Source organism: Orycteropus afer, unplaced genomic scaffold (genome assembly GCF_000298275.1).
Source record: "Orycteropus afer afer isolate SDZICR_OR568_19922 unplaced genomic scaffold, OryAfe1.0 scaffold00252, whole genome shotgun sequence".
Taxonomy (NCBI): domain Eukaryota; kingdom Metazoa; phylum Chordata; class Mammalia; order Tubulidentata; family Orycteropodidae; genus Orycteropus; species Orycteropus afer.
The window spans coordinates 484002-495479 of record NW_006921839.1 but is presented as its reverse complement, the minus strand read 5'-3'; the positions used below and the strand labels follow the sequence as shown (position 1 = coordinate 495479).

The 11478-nt window shown below is 39.2% G+C and overlaps 1 protein-coding gene and 1 pseudogene across 1 annotated transcript in view; one reads left to right on the top strand and one right to left on the bottom strand.

Annotated features, from left to right (window-relative positions):
• The window catches only part of CPA6 (carboxypeptidase A6), a 544128-nt gene that overhangs the window by 364549 nt on the left and 168101 nt on the right, over positions 1-11478 (bottom strand). The window lies entirely within an intron of this gene.
• On the top strand, positions 3219-3875 carry LOC103204518 (annotated as a pseudogene).

Here is an 11478-nt window from a genome sequence, read left to right as displayed (position 1 = left end):
GCGGGATCGGGCAGTGTTTCGTTCTGCTGTGCATGGGGTCGCTATGAGTCGGAAACGACTCGACGGCACTTAACAACAACAACAACAAACTTACAATGATTACTGTAATTGTACAGTTTGGATGGAATTTAATCAATTGTAATGTTTGACATATTGATTTTAATTCTAAATTGTTTAATAATAAATTACAATGGCTTTTGCATTATTATTATCATGCTTTCTACGTGTTTTGCTCTGTATAGATCATCTTATAATCCTTTTTAGAATTTAGATTAAAAAAAATTAACCATTTTTACTGATTTTGACCAATTATTTAAGCTTTATGATAGTGTACTTGATAGATGGCTTCTGTCTTTTAAGGATTTGAAGAAATGGTAAACTAAGGCAATAATTCTCTGTATATACACTGTAGCCTTGAGAATTAGAGTTAAATTTTGTTAAGGGCTATTCAGGGTCTTGGGAGGATTCCTTTGGCACTGGTTTCCTCAAACTTGTTTAATTATATCTATAAGCAATGGTTGACATGAGAACTATATGGCTCTTATTGCCTGTGCTTGGTTTGGAATCTGAAAATTTCTAGGAAACAAAATCAGTCTTGAAGTTCAGCTTGACAAAAAAGTTCTTTGCAAAGAAATAGTGGTGAATACTATAAAGAATTAAGAGAAAGAGAAGGAAAAAGTAGCAAAATAGCAAAACTGTAAATAGTCCATCAAGAAGGAATAGTGCCAGTGGAAGGGAAATGAGGACAAAGAATTAGTGAAGTGCAAACAGTGAGGCTTTCACAGAGAAAATCAGGAATTCTTCATTCTCCCCATGTAATTGAGAGCCAGGAAAATCCCCAAAGCCTGCATCTGCCTTTTCCTTTTTCCTTCATTGTTTGCTGCATAAAATGTATGCATGGAGTCTATAGGTGAGGCTAGTGGTATAGGGACTTGAATCTCTTTCCTGGAAGAAAGAATGAACTTCCTTTGCTTTTCTGGCAGTGGAACTATCTGGCACTATATATGTTGGAAACAATTCTGCAACATTTCTGTCTAGGGTCAGGAAATATGATTATATAATCACTCTGTCAGTTAGAATGATCTTCATACTAAATAAAAAGAAAATACAAATTGGATTGAGCCACAATGCGAAACTGCTTGTTTGCATAAATGAAAAGTAGAGCGATAATAGGTCAGCAGAGTTTGAGCAGGGCTCTGGCTTCATTTCTCTTCAATCTTCTTATCTCTGTGTTCCTCTGTGTACTTAGGTGACATCCCTTGCCACTGTCAAATGGCTACTATCATAGTCCCAGGCCTCACATCCATACACCACATTAACTGAAAGAATGAGCACTTTTCATTTCCAATGTTAACAGAAAAAGTCCTGAACTCCATTCTGGTTGGACCAGGTAAGGTGTTGTGCCCACCCTTGAAACAATAATGCCACAAAAGGAATGCTGCTTGCTAACTGGTTCATCCCTATCATATTAGCTGCCATAACAAAGAACCACAAACTGAGTGACTTAAAATAAGAAATGTATTCCTTACAGTTATGAAGACTGAAGTTCAAATCAAGGTATTGGGCACCTGATTCCTTCTGAGGGCTTTGAGGAAGAATCTGTTCCATGCAATTCTCCTAGCTACTGGTATTGCTGTCAATCATTGGTGGTCTTTACCTTGGAGATGGATCACTACAACTTCTGTCTATACATGGCCATCTTCCCTCTGTCTCTCTGTCTCTCTCTCTCTCTATATATATATATTATCATTTATAAGTACACTTACACCTCTGCTAGTCTGTCAGTGTCTTGTACTGTGGTGGCTTCCATGTTGCTGTGAGGCTGGGGCTATGCCACCAGTATTCCAAATACCAGCAGGGTGACCCTTGGTGGACAGGTTTCAGCAGAGCTTCAGACTATGACAGACCCAGAAGAAGAAAGGGGCCATCTACTTCTCAAAGAATTGGTCAGTGAAAACCTTGCAAATAGCAGTGAAACACTGATATACTACTGGAAAACTTTATAAATAGTTCTCAAACACTGTCTGATATAGTGTTGTGAGATGAGCCGTCAGGTCAGAAGGCACTCAAAATACAACTGGGGAAGAACTAACTCCTCAGAGTAGAGTTGACCTTAATGACGTGGGTTGAATAAAGCTTTTGGGGCCCTCCATTTGCAGATGTGGCACTACTCAATATGGGACAAAACAGCTGCAAACATCCATTAATAATCAGAACATGGAATGCACGAAGTATGAATGGAAGAAAACTGGAAGTTGTCAAAAATGAAATGGAACTCATAAAGATTGATATCCTAGGCATTAGTGAGCTAAAATGGACAGATTCTGGCCATTTTGAATTAAACAACCATCTGAGCTACTATGTCAGGAATGACAAATTGAGGAGGAATGACTAATTGAGGAATGGTGTGGCATTCATCATCATAAAGAATGTTTGAAGATCTATCCTGAAGTACAATTGCTGTCAGTGATAGGATAATATCACCTACAAGGAAGACCAGTTAATACTACTATTATTCAAATGTGCACAGCAAATTTACCACCAAAACTGAAGACAAGGAAAATTGTGTATTTTTACCAATTTCTGAAGTCTGATATTGACCAAATATACAATCAAGATGTGTTAATTATTACTGGTGATTAGAATACAAAAGTTGGAAACAAAGAAGAATCACTAGTAGTTGGAAAATATGGCCTCAGTGATAGAAATGATGCTGGAGATTTCATGATAGAATTTTGCAAGACCAATGACTTATTCATTGCAAATACCTTTTTTTTTCAACAACATAAACAGCAACTATACCCATGGACTTCACCAGATGGAATACACAGGAATCAGATTGATTACATCTGTGCAAAGGGGCAATGGAGAAGCTTATGATCTTCAGCCAAAACAAGGCTAGGAGCCAACTGTAGAGCAGACCATCAACTGCTCATATGCAAGTTCAAGTTGAAGCTGAAGACAATTAAAACAAATCCAAAGAACCAAAATATGACCTTGATTATATCCTTCCTGAATTCAGAGACCATTTAATTAATGGATTTGATGCACTGAACACCAATGACTGAAAATCAGAGGAATTGTGGAGTGACATCAAGAACATCATACATGGAGCGTGGCTGAGTGCCTTTGAGCCTGTGAGACTCTGCAGGGGGACCCAGGCTGGGGCAGCGGTGGCGGTGTGGGCTGTGGCGGTCCTGTGGCATTGGGCTGGGTGAATGTTGGGCTGGGGAGATGAGCATGGTGGCAAGGGCAATGGGTGCATCTATGTGGGGAACCTACCAATTGACATGTGGGAGAAGGACCTAGAAGACTTGTTCTACAAGTGTGGCTGCATCCACCAGATTGAGCTCAAGAACCAGTATGGCCTCGTGACTTTCACCTTCATGCATTTCAAGGACCCCCAAAATGCTGAAGATGCAATTTATGGAAAGAATGGTTATGATTATGGCCAATGTTGGCTTCGTGTGGAGTTTCCCAGAATTTACAGAGGTCAGGGTGGGTGGCCCCGTGGTGGGAAGAATGGGCCTCCTACCCGAAGATCTGATTTCCAAGTTCTTGTTTCAGGACTTCCTCCATTAGGCAGCTGGCAGGACCAGAAGGATCACATGCAAGAAGCTGAAGATGTCTGTTAAGCAGAGCAAAAGGATGGTATGGGGATGGTTGAGTATCTCAGAAAATATGGAATATGCCCTGTGTAAACTGGATGACACTAAGTTCCACTCTCATGAGGGTGAAACATTGTACATCCAAGTTTTTCAGAGAGAAGCACCAACTATGGCTACTCACAGTCTCCATCGGGGTCAAGGGGCCGTGATTCTCTGTACCAAAACAGGGGTTCCCCACACTACTACTGCCCTTTCAGGCCCTACTGAAAAAACAGGCAATGGGAATTTGTTCTTTATTTTTTAAGGGTAACCTCAAAGAAAAATGATAAACCTTTACATCAAAATAAAAAAAGAGGACCAGCACAAATATTCAGCAAATACTAAAACAATAGCAATGAAGGAAGTGGTAACACGATTCATAAACAAAACTAGCTCAGCATAGAAGATGATATGGAACAAAGAAATCAACACCACGAAAAAGCACATAACAAAAATGACAGCAACAAATTCATGTTTGTTGATAATTACATATCTGGCAAGGGACTTATCTCTAAGATTTATAGACAACTCCAACACCTCAACAGCAAAGAAATTAACAAGCCAATTGAAAAATGGGCAGAAGACATGAATAGACACTTCACCAAAGAGGATATTCAGGCGGCCAGCAAATACATGAAGAGATGCTTACGATCATTGGCCATCAGAGAGATACAAATCTAAACAACAATGAGATACCATCTCACCCCAGCACTGATGGCAAGGTTCAATGAGACAGAAAATAACAAATGCTGGCAGGAATATGGAGAGATTGGGACTCTCATACACTGCTTGTGGGACTGTGAAGTGATACAACCACTGTAGAAAGCAGTATGGCAATTCCTTAGAAAGCTGGAATTGGAGATACCATTTGACCCAGCAATCTCATTACTAGGTATATAACCTAGACAGGTGAGAGCCAGGACAGGAACAGATATATGCATACCCATGTTCATCACAGCATTATTTACAATAGCAAAAAGATGGAAACAACCTACATGCCCATCAATGGAAGAGTGGATGACTAAACTATGGTACATACACACAATGGAATACTATGCAGCACTAAAAAATAATGTAGAGTCTGCAAAACACTGCATGACATGGGTGAATTTGGAGGACATTATGCTGTGTGAAGTAAGTTAATCACAGAAGGACAAATATTGTATTAGTTCATTGTTGTGGAGGGTCAAAGAAAGGTTTATATATGGAGGGAAACTTTGTGGGTTGCCAGGGATGGGGGGTAGGGTACACTGCCAAAAAAAAAAAAATAATAATGCATTGACCCATGTCACTTTAATTTTGTGTATTTCACTGTACAAAAATTGTATTTCAATAAAATGCATAAAAAAGAACATCATACATGAAGAAAGCAAAAGATCATTAAAAATCAGGAAAGGAAGAAAAGACAAAAATGGATGTCAGAAGAGACTCAGAAACTTGCTTTGAGCAAAGAGTAGCTAAAGCAAATTGAAAAAAAAAAAATGACAAGATGAAAGAGTTGAACAGAAGATTTCAAAGAGCAGCTTGAGAAGACAAAGTCCATTATTATAATGACATGTGAAAAGACCTGGAGTTAGAAAACCAAAAGGGAAGAACATGCTTGGCATTTCTCAAGCTGAAAGAACTGAAGAAAAAATTCAAGCTGCAAGTTGCAATACTGAAAGGTTCTATGGGCAAAATATTGAATGATGCAGGAAATATGAAAAGAAGATGGAAGGAATACACAGTCACTGGACCAAAAAGAATTGCCTGATGTTCATCCATTTAAGGAGGTGGCATATGATCAGGAACTGATGGTATTGAAAAAAAAAAAAAAAAGTTGCACTGAAGGGATTGGTGAAAAACGAGGCTCAAGGAACTGATGGAATATCCACTGAGATGTTTCAACACATACTGCGCTGGAGGCACTTACTTATCTATGCCAAGAAATTTGGAACACAGCTACCTGGCCAACTGACTGGAAGAGATGCATATTTGTACCCATTCAAAAGAAAGGTGATCCTATGGAATGTGGAAATTATCTAACAATATTATTAATATCACACATGAGTGATGATTCAAAAATAGTTGCAGCAGTATATTGACAGAGAACTTCCAGAAATGCAAGCTAAATTCAGAAAATGACATAGAACGAAGGATATCATTACTGATGTCAGACGGATCTTGGTTTAAAGCAAAGAATACCAGAAAGATGTTTACTTGTGTTTTACTGACTATGCAAAAGTATTAGATTGTATGGGTCATAACAAATTGTGGATAACATTGAGAAGTATGTGAATTCCAGAACACTTATTTGTGCTCATGAAGAACCTACACAGAAACCAGGAGGCTGTTGTTCAAAGAACAAGGGGATACTGCATGGTTTAAAATCATGAAGGGAGTGTGACAGGGCTGTCCCCTTTCACCACACTTAATCTGTATGCTCAGCAAATAATCTGAGATGCTGGACTGTATGAAGAAGAACATGGCATCAGGATTGGAGGAAGCTCATTAACAACCTGTGATATGCAGATGACACAACTTTGCTTGCTGAAAGTGAGGATGACTGGAAGCACTTACTGATGAAGCTTAAAGAGTACAGTCTGCAGTATGGATTACATCTCAACACAAAGAAAATGAAAATCCTCACAACTGGACCAAGAAGCATCACAATAAGTGGAAAAAAGATTGAAGTTGTCAAGGATTTCATATTATTTGGTTCCACCATCAACACCAATGGAAGCCACAGTCAAGAAATCAGACAATATATTGCGTTGGGCAAATCTGCAAAAGACCTCTTTAAAGTGCTGAAGAGCAAAGATGTCTCTTTGAGCACTAAGGTGAGCCTTACCCAAGCCATGGTGTTTTCAATCATCTCATATGCATGTGAGAGCTAGAGAACAAATAAGGAAGATTGAAGAATAATGGATGCTTTTGAGTTGTGGTGTTGGCAAAGAATACTGAAAGTACCATGGACTGCCAGAAGAAGTAATAGATCTGTCCTGGAAGAAGGCAGCCAGAATGGCCAGACTTTGTCTGACCTACTTTGGTCATGTCAGAAGGGACCAACCATTCCCTGGAGAAGGATATCATCCTTGGTAAAGTGGAGGGTCAATGAAGGAGGGGAAGGCTGTGAATGAGATGGATTGACAGAGTGGCTGCAACGATGGGTTCAGGTATAGCAAGGATTGTCAGTCTGGCATAGGACATGGCAGTGTTTCATTCTGTTGTACATAAGGTCACTATGAGTTGGAATCAACTTGATGGCACCTAACAACGATGACAAGGACACTAGTGATACTGGAGTAGGGCCCACTCTACTCCAGTATGACCTATGTAAACTAATTACATCTGCAAAGATACATTTGTACAATAAGGTCACGTTCACTGGTACTGGGTATTAGGACATCAATATAACTTTTTTTGGGGACTCAATTCAATCTGTAATATCTATCAAGCCTTACTTTGGCAGGTAGGTGTGGGAAAGATTAAAAAAAAAAAAAAGAAAAGAAAAAACAGCAAACCAAACCTACTGCCATTGAGTTGATTCCTACTCATAGCAACCCCCATTGGATTTCCATGGCTATAAATATTTATGGAAGTAGATTGCCTCATTTCCTCCCATGGAACAGCTGGTGGGCTTGAATCACTGATCTTCTGGTTAGCAGCCAAATACCTTACCCACTATACCACCAAATCTCCTTTTGGGGGTGGGAGAGAGGCACAATAAAAAGCCATGGCTGCTTCACAATGAGTGAAGAGCAGTGGGAGACTCCTCCAACTATTGCAGAATCCCAGCATTCAATAATATTTTTAATTTGCGTTTCTTCCAAGGATCCAGTACCTATATACTACAAGGATTTGATTTACCAAATGGGGAAAACCAAGTACCTAGTAAGAACACACTAAAAAATGCAGTCTGAGGAAGAAGGTATTGAAAATTAAAAACATTTATATATTCACAAAGTCATTTTGGGGAAAGAAAGAAAGAACTAGATTTCAGTTTTTGCCTTTGGCATAGCTGACAACAATTCTTCAACTATTAGGCTTCTATGTGGTTAATTTTAGATTGCTAACATTAACATTCCCTCACCGATTATTCTTAATTAAAGTTCCTTTGGAGCCACTGTTACATGCCTCAGAATGTTCTTCTAGAAGGCTTTGGTTTGCTGGAGGCTGGCAAGATTTTTCCCTACTCTCACCCCTGCAGGTTGCCACCTCTATGTTAAAACCTACCAAAATTGTCCCAGCAGGGATCCCACCAATCCTCTGTGTAATTTGGGAAAGACAACTGGACAAGAGTATTGAGGGCAAGCACAGAGCAGATTGGGTCTTGATTGATATATGGGAGCATTATGGATTGTGTCCCACTCCCGTTCCTATCCACCCCCCTAGCTACTGGAGGTTTTTTTTTTTTTCCTAACATTAAAATATCTATGTGGAAAAACCACTTACAAACAACATATGTGTAATTCATTTCAAAATGAAGAGCTGATTTCCCTTATACATAAAGAGCTCTCATAAATTAAAGAAAAAAAATTAATGACCCAGTAGAAAACTAGTCAAAGGAGAGAAGCAGATCATTCACAGAAAGAAAATACAAATAATGTCTCTTAAACCTCTGAAGAATTGTTTATCTTCTCTTACTAAGACAAACAGAAACTAAATTAGACCCAAATAGTTTTTATCAATAGACAAAAATTAAAACTTTTGATTAAAAAAGATGTGATGGTAAAGAAGTGGGGAAACAGGCTGATAGGAGAGTAAATTGGTATAGCCTTTGTGTAGAACAAAATCTACAAAATTACAAATGTGTATTCCTCTATTTATTGAGGTGAAATTCATATAACATAAAATTAATCATTTTTAAATGAACAATTTTTTAAATTGCATTTGTTGTTGTTGTTATGTGCTGTCAAGTCAAACTTGATTCATAGCGACCTCTCCTTGGTTTTCCGAGGCAGTATCACTACAGAAGTAGATTGCCCATCCTTTTTTCTGAGGAGTGCCTGGTGGGTTTGAACCGCCAGACTTCTGGTAAGCAGTCAAGTGCCTTAGGCACTATTTAGTACATTTAAATGACATTTAGTACATTCACAATGTTGTACAATCACCACCTCTATTTCTCTCTAAAAAATTTTCGTCACCCCAAAATAAAACCCTGTATCTATTAAGCAGTTACTCCCTATACACCCCCCCCCCCCGCCCATAATCCCCTGGCAACCACCTTGAGAGGTCTTATGGGTTGAATTGTGTTCCCCACAATGTTAAGATGTCCTAACCCCAGGTACCTGTGAATGTCAACTTGTTTGGAAATCTTTGCATCTGTAGTTAGTTAACATGAGGTCATACTGGAGTATGATAGCTCCTAATTCAATATGACTGATGACCTTGTAAGAAGAGACACAGATACAGAGAAAAGATGGCCTTGTGAGGATGGAGTAATCCATCTACAAGTCTAGATTATTGCAAAGAGGTTAGAGTTCCAGACACAAACATCAGAAACCTCATATTCATAGTGGCTTCCCTTCTGCCACTCACATCTCTTCCTTTTATAACACTATATGGGTTGAATCAGGATTGAGGGCAGATGGAAAAGTTTCTAGAGGGCAAAGCCAATCAACAAAATCTGTGTGATAATGTCCTAGAGTAAGGCTAGAGAAAGGGTTCCATAAGCATCATGGAATCATTCTGACATGTCCAAATTGATCTTTTCTTTTTCTTCATTACCCTGGGCCCCAAGGGCTTACAGCTACAGCGTTAAGATTCTTCTGATTTTCTGTTTTTGCACTTTGGTTTCTTGGACTGGCTTTTCCATTACTAGCTGTGAAACTCAAGTTAAATGATTGCACCTTTCTGATCTTTGTATAAAACAGGCATAATGCTGCCTGTTATGGATTGAATTGGTCCCCTAAAATATGTGCTGGAATCTGAACCTCTATACCTCTGGATATAATCCCATTTGGGAACAGGATTTTCTTTGTTATGCTAATGAGGCCATATCTGTGTAGGATGTACCTTAAACCTAATGCACTTAGAGATATAAAAAGAGCAGATTAGACACAGATAGAAACAATCACAAAAGGGAAAGGACAGATGCTACAAGGAGATCCCAGAGGAGATGAGAAAGGCTGCCTAATGGAGATAGAGAGCCTTTCCCGAGAGCTGGTGCCGTGAATTCAGACTTTAATCCTCCTGAACTGAGAGACAATACATTTCTGTTCTTAAAAACCACCCACTTGGGGTATTTCTGTAACAGTAGCACTAGGTAATAAGACACGGACCCTTCATTATAGTTCCATCAGTAGAGTCAAATTAGGTAATATATGGACTTTCTGTGAATATTACAAAGTTGTATAATGGTAGAGGATTGTGATTTAATCCTCAGACACTTAAAATGGTTGGAATGTTTCAACTATGCAGTCCTTGGAGGTGCCTGAGATGTCTTTGTTGTCATAGGAATGCTTACTGCAGAGTGACATGGTCTGATCACTCATTCTGAAAAGCAGAGAACTAATATGATTCCCACTTTATAAAATTAGATGTTGGGGAAAAAGCATATGCAAGTCTTTTGGCTGTTAACATCAAAGTAGGATAGCGATAACAAGGAACCAGCTTTACCCTGAACACGGTTTCTGTGATTCCACTTGTTCTAATAATCTGAAGAGAGAGAATACCTACTGTGAAATATTTAACTGTTAGGAACCAGGTGATGGAAAGAAATGAGGATATATGTCCCTCTTGAGATTAATTCTAAAACCCCATTATGGCTGGCCATGAGAAACATTTCAAACTCTTTCTCTAAACTGCTTAAAGGTGATGTTTTATTCTGCGGGAATTCTTTTGTTTGGCACTAACCAGGATCGATGAAGAAAAAGACAGTGAACCGTCCTCTCTATCTAATCCTGTGGGAGATCATGCAGGCAGTCTCTGATGCCCATTCAGAAGTCCCAGAAAAAGAAGAAGATGAGCTTGGCTCATCCTCTTGGTGGGGAGGTCCCTGTGTGACTCTCTCTAACAGCATCATTAAAAAAAAAGGCATTTAATCTTGCAATCCATTATATGACATGGAAGGTGGAGAAACTCAGCACTGAAGAGCTCTTGGTGGTAAAGATAGAAGGAAGTATCTGAAAAGATTAAAAAAATAAAAACTCTTTGTGCATAAGCTTTGCCTTAGTCCATCCCTAGCTCCGTGTTACCCCAGGTTATTTCTTACCCATCTTCCTTCCTATATATAAAATATTTGACATTGACATTGTCATAAGGTTTAAGGGTTTTGATGTGCCTGGAATCCTCCTTTAGCTCTGTGGAAGCAGAGACACAAACAAGGGCAGGCAGTTCCAGGGTTCCCTCACCCTCCCACACCTTCTTTGGGTGGTGCAAATGGTTAATGTGCTCAGCTACTAACCAAAAGATTGGAGGTTTGAATCTACCCAGAGGCATCTCATAAAAAAAAAAAAAAAAGTCTGGTAATCTCCTTTTGAAACATCCAGCAAAACCAAACTCACTGCCATCGAGTCGATTTTGAAGCATAGTGACCCCCAATGAGTTTCTGATGCTGTGAATCTTTACAGAAGTAGATTGCCCCATCTTCCTTCAATGGAGTGGCTGGTGGGTTTGAACTGCTGACCTTCTGGTTAGCAGCCAAGTGCCTTATCCACTACACCACCAAAGCTCACTGAAGATCCTTTGGAGTAAAGTTGCTCTGACACACATGGGATCACCATGAGTCAGAACTGACTCAATGACAACTTTGCCCAGAATATAATGGGGTTGTGTGAGAAGAGGGGTCTAGAGGAGAAAGAGCTGGAGATCTTATCTTTTTTTTTTTTTATACTTTTTTTTTTTTTTT